General features: G+C 32.5%; 1 long non-coding RNA gene across 1 annotated transcript in view; it reads right to left on the bottom strand.

Moving 5' to 3' along the window:
* LOC112482680 overlaps positions 1 to 3,509 on the bottom strand; it is a 58,092-nt gene extending 54,583 nt beyond the window's left edge. Inside the window, exon 1 of the long non-coding RNA XR_003047388.1 lies at positions 3,384 to 3,509. This is a non-coding gene — a long non-coding RNA (uncharacterized LOC112482680). The remainder of the gene's footprint in view (positions 1 to 3,383) is intronic.
* Between the last annotated feature and the right edge of the window lie 9,520 nt (positions 3,510 to 13,029).

Genomic DNA, 13,029 nt, shown 5'->3' with positions numbered 1-13,029 from the left:
GTGATGCTTACTATGTTTTTACACTTTGTACATTTTCAAATAATCAGAAAGTGTGTTATATTAAAATGTATAAATAAAGATTGATATCTCATCTTTGAATGTTTGAAATTGCACAATATCACACTCAAATACATTTCCTCAGTTTCTGTAATGGGATCAATATCAGTAAAAGAAAAGAAAAGAAAAAAGCAAAAAAAAGCAAAAAAATCTTTAAACTACTCATGCCAAGTGTTACTATGGCAATTTTCTAAACAAATAATTAAAATACATTTTAAACTTTATAAACATTTGAAAGTTTGGAAATATTCCCACAGTTTCTGTGGGCTTAAATATTATGCTTATTCGAACAAATATTTCTCTTGATAAATTAAAGGAAAAGTTTATTTTCAAAATTGAAATAAAGACTCTTTTCCTTTAATCTGTTTAATATAAAAGAGAATTAAACAAGTAGAAGTACTCTAATAATCACTGAAGACTGGAAACCCACAGTAAGAAATTTCTGCACTATGCTTTAAAATAGGAATATGCTGAATCCTTTATAGCAAGGCAATAGGCATTTTAGTCATTAAGCTTTCCCTGGGAACAGTTTTTCAAAGACTATAGAATCAAAGACTAACAGCAGTCGTTTTGCTAAAATGCAGTGCTTGGATTAGAAGTTTTATTATGTACAGAAACAAAATTAAGTTTGAGCAGTAGTTTAATGGTCTTTATAAAGCAGATTTGTTTGATTAAGTCATTTTAAGCTTTTTGTCTTCACCTTTGGAAGGCAGTATTGGGAGTGTTTTCTGTCTGAACTGGATAATGAAAGGGAAGAAAGAGAGTTCTCGAGTCCAATATGATGACTCGTATGGTGATAAATAAGCTGACCACTAATTCATACAGCTCTCTACAAACTTAAAATATACCAAATATCTGGCAAAAATAAATATATTACATAGAAGAGAACCAATTAGGATTATCTTCAATTTCTAAGTAAAGGACGCAAATCTCTTTGGGCTGCGTGTGACTTTCCTATAACAAATTTTTTGGGACAAGTTTAAATTTGATTTGTCCTTTCTGACTATGTGCCAGAGAATTCAGATATGCTCAGAAACAACATCAATGCATGTACTAAATGAATGAAGAAATAAGTGATAATAATGTGAACTGTATTTTCTTTGAGGTTAAAAGGAAGTAAAAATGATATTTGATATTTTGTGAGAAAACTGCTCAAAAGGAGTTTGAATGTTAAAGATGCTTGAACATATCATTCAGAGGCAAAGAGAAAAAAATTATGTTTACAAAAACTGAGAAACATTTCAAGGTAGAAAAAAAATTGCAATGATTTCAAGAGTCTCTGGGTTAGCTATGGACTTATTGTTAAGACAGACGAAAGTGGGGTTCAGCTCTTCCATGAGATTGACCTGTTCAGTATGCCCTGTGTGTTCCAACCTGACCTGGTCTCCTCTGTTTTTTGTCTCTTACATTATTCATTTTTTCTCTGACATTATGTATCGCTTTTCTTTCTGTTCTCTTAATGACTTTAAGCAAATTTCAAGCTTGAAACCATAGAATTTCACAATGAGAGTTAAATGTTTAATGTTTAATCAAATACTTTGCCTCTAAAACCATATTTTTTAATTTTTTTAATCTTTCCAACATGAATTCAAATATTAAAACATATATATATATTTTTAATTTCAATATGGTAAGTGTAGGTTTAAAATAATAAAATAACTTCAAATTGTTCACCAATGATATGTAAGAATTCCAGTTGCTTATATTCTTGCCAAAAGTTGGTATTGGCAGTTCTTGTAATCTTTGCCAATATAATGGGTATGTCTCTACCCCAAAAGCTAACCTATGTGGAATAACATCATCAATAGATTTCTTTGACCTTGAGTTTCTTTTTAAGTTTAGATATTGAGAGACACTAGCATGAGATCAGAAGACAATAAGAAAGTTTAAAGCAATTATTCTTCCTGATCCCTCTTTGCCATGCCACAGCTCCAGCCAGGATGTCCTAGATAAGTCCTTTTCATATAGCTCTTGTCTACAGATTCTAATATCTGTTTCCTTTCTTTGTCTCTTCAGATAAGGGTAGTAGAAGCTTCAGAGATAAGGGTAGTAGAAGCTTCAGGTGTTACATTATTCATTGTTAGTTTCCTCAAATCCTGCTTATACCTTTGTAAATCATATCTTTATTAAATTTACACTGCACTTTCCAAAGTGAGTGTGCCATCTGTTTTCAGTGGGATACAGACTAACACACTTGCACATACATAACAGTATCAGGATAGTATGATGTCAAATGTCCTTCTGGTGTTGACCTTGCTCACTGAAAATTAGCATTTTCTTGGATTTGTTTATACAAGTTCACAGATATATAAATGAAGAATATGGCCACCAAAGTGCTATGCTTGACAACCTATCTGACCTTTATGTCCAACTAATTTTGGTGGCTAAAAATCATTAATCACTCTAAAACAAAGTAATAAATCCAAAAAATATCTTATTCAGCAAATACTGATTTAAATGTTTAGTAGATACATGGCACTGGGATAATGAAATATACATAAGACCCAACATGTGTACATGTACCAGTGCAAGTGATTTATATGAACTATCTTCTTTTATTTTCTCAACAACTCTGTGAAGCACATCCCATTTCAGTTGAGTAAACTAAGGAAATTTGAGGTTAGGAATATTCCCAAAGTTACCCAAAGCTGTTATGTGAGAAATCGTAATTTGCACTCAGAAAGTTTTACTACAAAAATCTGCACTATTAAAATCTTTACTATATATCATCTCTACCTTCTTCGAAATTACAGTTCAGAAGGATAGCAGAAGTTATTATGCCAATAATTATATCGATTACATCAATAATTGATGATAAGGATATAAATGAACTGTTTAGGTGTTCAGCAATTATTTAACAAGAAGAATAAGCATTTATGCAATAATAATAGTTAAGCTAAAAACTGAGGATTATGTAGGAGTTAAGCAGGTAAAGAAGGGGTGAAAGAGTACTTCTGAAAGAGAGGACCAAATGGATGAGAGCCTTAGGATATAAAAGAGCTTGGAATATTTGAAGAAAAGATAAGATGACACCTTGGACAAATTATAGTTTATCTAAACCCCTAGAAAGAACTGGAGGAAAAAACAAGCCACAGAATATATCAGTTTAGATAAAATTACAATGTGAGAGGTTTCTACCTTATAAAAAGAGGAAATCTTTAACAATTACAGCTGGCATGAGACACCAGGATGTTTGGGATTAAGATTCCCCAAATGGGAGGTTTCATCAACAAGTAGTAAATAGATCCCTGAATTAATCTGCTAAAACTGCTGTGCTATAGTATCACAAACCAAATGGCTTAAACAACAGAAATGCATCATCTCACCGTTCTGGTATCTAGAAGTCTAAGATCCAGGTGTTGCTGAATTGCTTCCTTCTGGGGCTGAGGGAAAAAAAAAAATCTGTTCTATGTGTGTTTCATGTCTTTTCCCTAGCTTCCGGTGCTTTGTGGGCAATGTTTGGCTTGTAGATGAATCACTCCAATCTCTAACTTTATCTTAATATGGCATTTTTCTGTGTTGAAATTTGTGTCCAATTTCTCTTTATAAGGACACCAGTCACATTGGATTTGAGAGCTACCCTTTTCTAGTATGACTTCATCTTAACTGGTTATATCTACAATGACTCTATTTCCAAATAAGGTACTGGGAGTTAGAACATCAACATATGAATTTTGTGGGGACAAAATTCAACTGTTTGTATTAAGGACATTTTTTCTCTATGGTAGGTCAAAAGAACTGCAGACAGCTCCAGATGAGTGACAGGAAGTTGAGCTTGGTTGGTCAACTCAAGCTACAGTTGAGCAGGTTCTTTTCTTTTATTATTAATAAAATCAATATAAATTAAAAATCCCCGCATAACCCAGTTTTGGTCAGCATTGCATACAAAAAGACAATGGCTATTACTACCTAACAATAAAAATTAATTTTTTAAAAAAATTCCAAACCTGCATCTCTACGAAAACATTAAGAGCTTTGATTAATAATTCACTCACACATTTTTATAATTTTTGTATTCCTTTGTCCTAAAATACAGTTATGCCAAACTAATTTTAAATTGTCAGCAGCATAATTAGATGAAGATCATAAATTTTAAAAATTACTTCCTTTTTATGGATAAAATGTAGATTACTAAGTATATGGTTGAGAGAAGAAGGACACTAGATATTTCAAAAAGAAAGGCTTTTATTTGGGGACCATGTGGGCCTATTATCTATCTATCTATCTATCTATCTATCTATCTATCTATCTATCTATCTATCTATATCTATCTATCTATCTATCTATCTATCCTCTATCTATATCAATATCTATCATCTATCATCATCTATCATCTATTTATTTGGTAATAGGGAATTAAGAACTTTAAAAACCATTAGGAGGTTTAAAAAAAAAAAGTTTAAGAAGGTCATTAGCAGCTCTTAATTCTTGCTTTTAGCTATCCAAGAGCTAAAATCTTACAATGACCAAATAGGCCCAACTAATGTGCTATAATCCCTGCTGTCTTCTGCACAAAAGTAGGTTGTTTGTAGAGAAATAACCAGAGTCTATGAGAATTCTTCTATTTGCTGAAGCCCATCTCTCAGCCTCTTCTGTTGGAGAAATGATAATATGGCCTCTGTGTCCTTCTACCTCCCACTTCCCTTCAGAATGTTTATCATTAATGGAATCTAGCTCAGATCCCTACAGGCAGGGATCCTAGGAAATATATTTCCAGGCTTCCAGCATCTGTATTATAAATTACAGAGGATATGAGTTTTGAAGTGTTGCTGACAATCTGGCAGAACCCACAATGTAGCCACTCCTACTTGGCCTTTTTTCTTTAAACACCATTTTGCCATTTAAATGCTCAAAGAGAGGAAATGGTCCCAAATCACTATTTAAGTCTGAGGATGAAATTAAAATTTTTTTGTACTTGCAGAGTCTCAAAAAATTTATTTCTCATGGATAGTTTCTAAGAAACTACAGAAGGAAGGTCTCACCAAAGAGGGAATAAACAAAGAAGAACATGCAGACTCCAGGGGAAAAAAAAATCACTACAAGAGTGAGAAAAAGAGAATTCTTAGGATGGTGATACAGTGAAGTCCTAAGATATCCATCTATCTAGTCTTAGAGAATCAGAAGTCCAGATTGAAGCAGGAGGATAATATAGTCCAGAAAAATTGTTTCCATGAAAACCTTACTCCTGATCAGTAATGAAGTATTTGACCATATATCAAGGTGTTTTCAGGCCCTTTTTGTTTTGATAGGTAAGCATCTAATTAAGCGATTATTTGAAAAGATTGTTGGTAAGCATCTAATGAAGCAATTATTAAATTGGTGTGGATGGTGGGAAGATGTATAAAAAAAGAAAGGTAATCAATATGATATATATCTCAGTTGTAAATAATACTATGGATTATTATGTACTTTATAATTTTATAACACTAATTTATCTCCAATTTTGATATAAATACATTAGGAGAATAACTAATGTGTTGCTTTAATGTGGAAGGAGTTGATAACAAGTGCTAAACACTTATTTTACTTATTAGGAAGTCAGTATGTCACATGTATAACTGAAAAATAAATATAATAGTCCTCCCTTATCCATGGGAAAATGTTCCAAAACCCTCAGTGATTGCCTGAAACTGTGGATACTATCAAACCTTACACATACTAAGTTTTTTTTCTATATGTATATATTCATGATAAAGTTTAATTTATAAATTAAGCATTAAGAGATTAACAACAATAACTAATAATATAATGGAACAAATATAACAATATACTGTAATAAAATTTATGTGAATGTGCTCTCTCTCTTCTCTCTGACTCTCTCTCAAAATATCTTAGTGTATTGTACTCATGTTTTCACTTAAAAGAAGTACTTCATAGCTTCTCTTTGGCATATTTGAATTGTCAGCATCACTACGCTTGCACTTGGGGCCATTACTAAGTTAGATAAGGGTTACAGTGAGCACAAGCACTGAGATACTATGAGAGTCATCCAGATAACCTAGATGACTACTAACTGACTAATGGGCAGGTAGCTTATAGATTGTGGATACACTGGACAAAAGGATGATTCATATCCTTTTGTCAGCATGAGATTTCATCATCTGCTTAGAATGGTGTATAATTTAAAATGTATGAATTGTTTATTTTTGGAGTTTGTCATGTAATATTTTCATAACACAGTTGACCGTGGATAACTGAAGCCACGAAAAGCAAAACTGTGGATAATGGGGGACAACTGTGCATTGAATTATAAATACATAACTTATAAATATGGTGACAAATACATCCTAAAATAGTTACAAATGTGCTTCTCTCTGTGAGTGATAATAGGAGATTGAAGGGTGGTAGGTAAGAACTGTTGACTTTTATTATGTCTTCTATAGTACAATGAGTCTAAACAATTAAAACATTTTTAAATCAAAGAAGAAAGAAAAGATAAATGTAATTTTTTAAAGTTGTCCAGTATATCATAAACTTAAAATAATGTTTGGACATGGTGTATGGTTAAATTAATAATTAAAAATAAACTATATAAAAGATAGAATTTCTACTGGTTTGTATATAAAATAAGACAGTGGGAAGAAAGATAAAGAATATGAAAGAATAAAGACCAGGTTGCATTTCTGCATGTGAATGTGATACCTTTAGCACTTACTTCTGACAGCACATATGTAGCTAAAAATATATCTAAGGATGCTAAGTATTTCGACTGCCATATGCATATGGAACATATTCACATCAAAGTTAATTGATGTGTTAGTATTCCAAAAATAAGTACCAACCAGATTATACAAAATTCATCTGCCTTATGTGTTTCCCACTTCTAGTCTTGAAGGCCTTATTGTGCCACTTATTCCTGTAAGCAGTTCCTTCTAAGAGATATATATTGTTTGGTTCGGCAATTAAAAGCTTAAATAGCTTAAATACCATTTACTCAGAACTTTTCAGTCTTATACACAAAACTTCTCATAGAACAATGTTTCTTAGAATTTATTCTTCAGGAAAAAAATACCACAAGATGCTCCTTAAAAAAAGTAGTTCTACGATAAATAATTTTGGAAAACAACACATATTACACTCTCATCCTGAATATTGACCAAGATGGCCTTAACATTATCCTCAGTTTGGCTAAACTTTAGAGAAGTTTCTCCATGACAATAACCCCTCACCTCCCTTTTCTTACAGCATTTACTTTAGAAAAGTTGCATTTGTCAGTTCTTTCTATAATCCTTGGAGAAGTAAATCTCTCAGTCTCTTACCAGTTTTACTACCCAGGAATGTCTTTCTCAAGGATCTGGGAGCCATCCTATGAAATGTAATCTTCAAGAAAGATAGAATACCTAGCTCTCTGTCTCTGTGGAGAGTAAGAGGTTAACTTAGACAAGTACCGCTAGCAAACACAGCCTCCCAGCTAAAGTCAACTAGTACCTTTCGACTGGCTCATCCTAGTGCTTAAAAAATCCTACCTTAGTTCCAACAGACTTGAATTCAATGTTTCTCCCCTATTTCACTGGGCTTGAATAAAGTCTTCCTTGCCTGTTTAACTTCATCTAATGTAATATTTCTTTGGCAATATTTTCAAAGTATATTTTATACTAAATGTTTTGAGAAAGATGCAGAAGAGAAACCTACTTGTTCTTTAGCGCAGTGTTCCCAATTCATATCACAATGAAAATTTTATTTGTTAATATACATTACACTAAACCAGTACAGTTGTGTGTTGCTTGATGACAGGAAGATATGTTCTGAGAAATGCATCGTTGGGTGATTTTGTCGTTGTGTGAACATCAGAGAGTATACTACACAAACCTAGCTGCTGTGAATATCAGAGAGTATACTACACAAACCTAGCTGCTGTAGCCTACTTCATATGCTATACAGTACAGCCCATTGCTCTTAGGCTACAAACTTGTACGACATGCTACTGTACTGAATACTGTGCGTGGTTATAACACTATGGTAAGTTGCATGGATCTAAACATATCTAAATATAGAAAAGGTACAGTAAAAATAGGGTATAAAAGATAAAAAATAGTACACTTATCTAAGACACATACCATAAATGGAGTTTGCAGGACTGGAACTTGTTCTGGATGAGTCAGTGAGTGAATGTGAAGGCCTAGGATGTTATTGTACACTACTGTAGACTTTATAAACAGTGTACATTTAGGCCATTCTAAATTTATAAAAAAGAAATTTCTTTCTTTAATGTTAAATTAACCTTAGCTTACTGTAAATTTCTTATTTTACAAGCTTTTTAATTTTTTTTAACTCTTGGACTTTTTTATAACAGTTTAAAACATAAACACATTGTACAGCTGTACAAGAATATTTTATTTTTTTATTTCCTTATTCTATAAGATTTTTTTTATTTGTAAAATTTTTTATTATTTCTTTTTTTTTACATTTTAAACTTTTTTGTTGAAAACTAAGACACAAACAAATACAGCCAAACCCTACACAGGGACAGGATCTTCAATATCACGGCCTTTCATCTTCACATCCTGTCCCACTAGGCCTTTAATGGAATAACATACATGAAGCTGTCATCTTTTATGATAACAATGCCTTCTTCTGGAATACACTCTGAAGGTCCTACTTGAGGCTCTTCTTGAGGAGATGTCACTCTTTTCAGAAATATGTACATGGTGGTTTGCTTGCGTTTTTTCTCATCATGAATTTGTTTATAAGAAGATAACATACCTTGAAACTTCCTCTCTATTAATGAAAACTTTTCGATGTCAGGGTTCATGTGTTTAAACTTTTTAGAGCTTGTTGAGGTCTGCAAAAGCTTCTGCTAAACCTTCACTATGAATTTTTTTGGGTTATTCTTTTCTTTCTCTTGCAGTTTCCTTTTGCCTCTTCTTCAGCTATGTGTTGCTGTTCTAGTTCCAACAATTCCTCATTAGTCAATTTCTCAGAAACTACCTCTAGAAGCTCCTCAATGTCACCCTAATACAAACCCAAATTAAAGTTGTTTGCCACCTCAGTTGAAACTTTGTTCATTTTTGCAAACTTTGCACTAAAATATTAGGATGGCTATGATATCATTAAACTATAAGAGTTTTTCAGTTTTATTATAATCTTACGGGACCACCATTATATGTGCTGTCCATCATTGGCTGAAACATTGTTATAAGGCACATGACTGTAGTTCTCAAATAGTGATTCAAAGACCAGTAGTGTTACCATCATCTGGGAAGAGGTCAGAAATAAAGTTCTCAAGCCCCACCCATGCCTTTTGAATCAGAAACTTTGGGTGTGAGGTCCAGCAATCTGTGGGTTAGTAAGTGTACCAGATGATTCTGATGTATACATACTAAACCAATATGCTTCATTACATATTTTGGGAAATTAAATTCTAGGTAATAGCAATAAAGAAATAAATACCAATTACGAAAGAGCATTACTCAATTTATTCATTTAATGTATTTTAATAGTTGAAATTAATACTTATTCAATTTTTTCTCCTAAAATTTGGATTTCAGAGCAAACAAATATATTTATATTTTATTATGACTAAAAGCTTAGTCTGTGTTTTCTCTCTAGATGTCCTCTTTGCCATGCACCCTTCTATTTTACTCCTCGCATTATATAAATAAGTTTCCATACCATCATTATTCTATAATTAATATGAAAGTTTATGATCAAGAATCTGAAGATTTATTTGCACTGATTATTGTCAATGCTGGGAATTCTTCTTGTCACCTTTTTTGATCTCTTGTGAAAATACAAGGCATTTCTCCAACACCCACCGCCTTCTTTCTTTTTTAAATCTCTATAGAAAGTTCTGTTTGAAATCACATATTTTACCCTTCTAGGTTAGCTTATACAATTGCTTATCTTTACATGTCTATATATGTATTTCACTGTTAGTTTTAATTTAATCAATTTTTTATGACTTCTGAATTATCTCTATTTTGCAATCCCCTTTATTTGCCACCAATTGCTGAAGACTCATGGAATTTGACCAGTTGTTTTTGTTTGTTTGTTCTTCAGTATGATATTAAAGATACTCATGCTGTTGGGCCAGCACTCATATTTCTAACTGCCATTCCCAAACCAAATGTTGTTTCTCGTAGTTAATGAATTTCTTTTCAAATGTGTACATAAATTGTCAGCATGTTACATTCAAAAGTAGTGTGGGGTCTGCAGAGAAAACAGACCCTGAATTAGATGTGATATCCGTTATAGAAAGCTCACTGTGCTTATTTTCGTTTTAGCAGTACAGAATGGCACTAACTACCTATAATACATAAGGCTGATTTTCTGCCTCCTTTACAAACAAGATCCATTCCCTACCATACTTTTAACCTACTTCTTTAGACTTAATATTTTCACAGAGGTTGGAAGAGCTAGAAATGTGCAAGTGGGAAACTATAATGCTTAAGTAGTAAGGCATACTTAATAATCAGAGTCATGAAGAGATAAAGTCCACTTTTTATAGTGATATTTGTGAATTTTTATATGTGCATAAATATAAGCTTGAGAAATTTTTCTAGCTACACATAACCAGTTTTCAAAGACATGTATTTATTTCATTTAATTTTCATTAATTAATTTTTTCCATTGTCCCATGATTTATCTGCTGGAATCCATAGACTTCTCTGATGATTTTAAAACATTTTCTTTTGTAACTTGTTAGTTATCACATTACAGGTGAGAACCACACCTAATATAACTATTATTAAATGAAATTTGAAATTTTTATCCCATTGGAAAGGACCACCAGCTGAAAAAAAAGACTATTTATTCTAATGTTTCCAAGAAAAATAAAAGTGAGAAAATGGATGTCAAATGTGTAGGGCTTTTTCTGGATTCTTCTTCCAGAAAATATTTAGTGAACAAGTGAATTTCTTGTTAGAGATTGCTTAGGGTAAATATTGCTCTGAGAAGGAATTGTCTACATGAGAGCCATTAGAATTCTTGCTAGACATGGACTCTGGAGAAATATGTTTGAAGTTAGAAGCTGAAGATCTTATTTATAAATATTATAAATGCAATCTTGTTTGCATTTGAACAATATATATCTTCTCTGCTTTTCTATTTTCTCTTGTGTTTTGAAGGTGCTCTGTGCACTGATTTGAAAACTATCAGGGATCTCACTTAGTAACGAATAGGTGGGACCAAATATGTTGATGCCACTAAGATACTGACTGGCAGTGACTGCCAGCAAACAGTTTCTGTCTCTCTACATTCTCTATAATACCATTTGTTGTTCTATTAGTCACATAACTGCATGGAGGAAAAATCTTCTCAGTTTCTAATTGTACTTGTTTACTATAAATTACTCTTATGAAAATATTCCCATGGATTTGCCTGTGCAACTGTGCATGTAATTGTGTTTTGGCAAGAGTGCAAAACTACATTCATTTTGAAAATAAAGTCTAAGAGATGCTTTTACAAAAGATGACATTTTCAGCTTGACTCAGTTGAAATTTCTTTTAAATTTATAAAACTGACAAGTTGACAGTCTTGTCATCTGAGTTCTCCAGCCACAAGATAGGTACAAAATAGATGCTTCTAGGTTTTTTCTGACATTGAACCTTTTTCAGACATGTGACATTTAAGGATAAAGAGAAATCTCTTGTAAACATCTTACATCCCGCAGTGGGCATGCTTATGTACCTCCCAAAGCTCATCAACCAAGTCATATGCAAATATATTCCAAAACATACGGTTGCTGTTGTAACAGGGAGGTGAATTGGAGGTTTTTCCAGAGTAAATGTAGAAAGCTAGCTGAAGGATTGCTGTCTACATCTACTTTTCAATAACTAATCAAAAAGTGGCAACCCAGGCAATCGACTCACTCATGACTAGAGATGACAGCTGTCTAGAGTTTTAAGTCATAATTACTCAAAAGGATAATTTCTGAATTTTATAGTTCAATAAATATATATTCACTACAAGAACATAGAAACCTTATCTTTTTAAAACTATGATATTATAAATATGCCATACAAGTTATTTCTCAGAATAATAGTACTTTTTTACATGTGTGCTGGGGCTTTTATGGTCTTTGTTTCTCCAGGTAGAAATCATTAGGGATTTTGCAAGTTTAGGCAATGATTTAGCATAATAAATAGAAATAATAGTGAAAGGAGAAAAATAAGAAAATTTCCAGTGTCTCTATTTTATGCCTTATCATTGATTCTGCTTCTGACTCTATTGAACTCCCCTTCTGCAATCTAATCCCAAATTATCGAGCCAAAATTTTCTGCTATAATGTTCTGATCTAGTCAAATATATTGTAAATATAAACATTCTAAATGTGCCTCTCTTTCTATCCTCTGTGTATTTATTTATTTTGTACTATCATTTTAGAAGCCCTACCCATTGCATGAAAATTGACCATAATTACCCAGAAAGAATGGTTCAGTGAGTCTTCCTGTGTTCTTAGTTTCCATTTGGACTTGATTAAAGAATGTCTTTTACTCTAACTGTTCTCTAAGCAAACTACTTAGGCCTTTCAAGAGGTGTTTCCCTGCCTTAAACTTCTTTACATTCTCTTATTATGCTTTGTACAAAAAGTAGGCATTCTTATTCCTTAGTAGAGTGTTTTATAACAGGTTTACTAGCAGTGAGATTTAACAGCTATTAGGAGGGATTCTTCTATCACGAGTATCAATTATCACTAAAAAAGAGGGATTAAAACAAAGGACATACATCTCCTTGTTTTAAAAAAAAAAAAGCAAGACAGTGGGAGGAAAATATATAGGACAACTGGTTTAGCATATAGAACACAGGCATTATGGGTGAATTGAAGGGATTTGGAAACTAGGTCAGTAGTTATCAACTGAGAGGATCAGTTTTAGAATCAAAATAGGCATCATTTTCATGCACACTTCTTTGTTTCCTTGGAAGTATATTTGAATATTGGAAAGAAGAATACTGAGGGTGAGAGGAGTAGGCAGGTGTATTTTGACAAATATCTCCCAGATTATCTAGAAATACTCATTATATATTTTTCCC

The sequence above is a fragment of the Pteropus alecto genome, unplaced genomic scaffold (genome assembly GCF_000325575.1).
Source record: "Pteropus alecto unplaced genomic scaffold, ASM32557v1 scaffold155, whole genome shotgun sequence".
In the NCBI taxonomy this organism is placed as follows: domain Eukaryota; kingdom Metazoa; phylum Chordata; class Mammalia; order Chiroptera; family Pteropodidae; genus Pteropus; species Pteropus alecto.
Note: the sequence above shows the minus strand (reverse complement) of the source record. Positions and strands in the feature narration are given on the sequence as shown.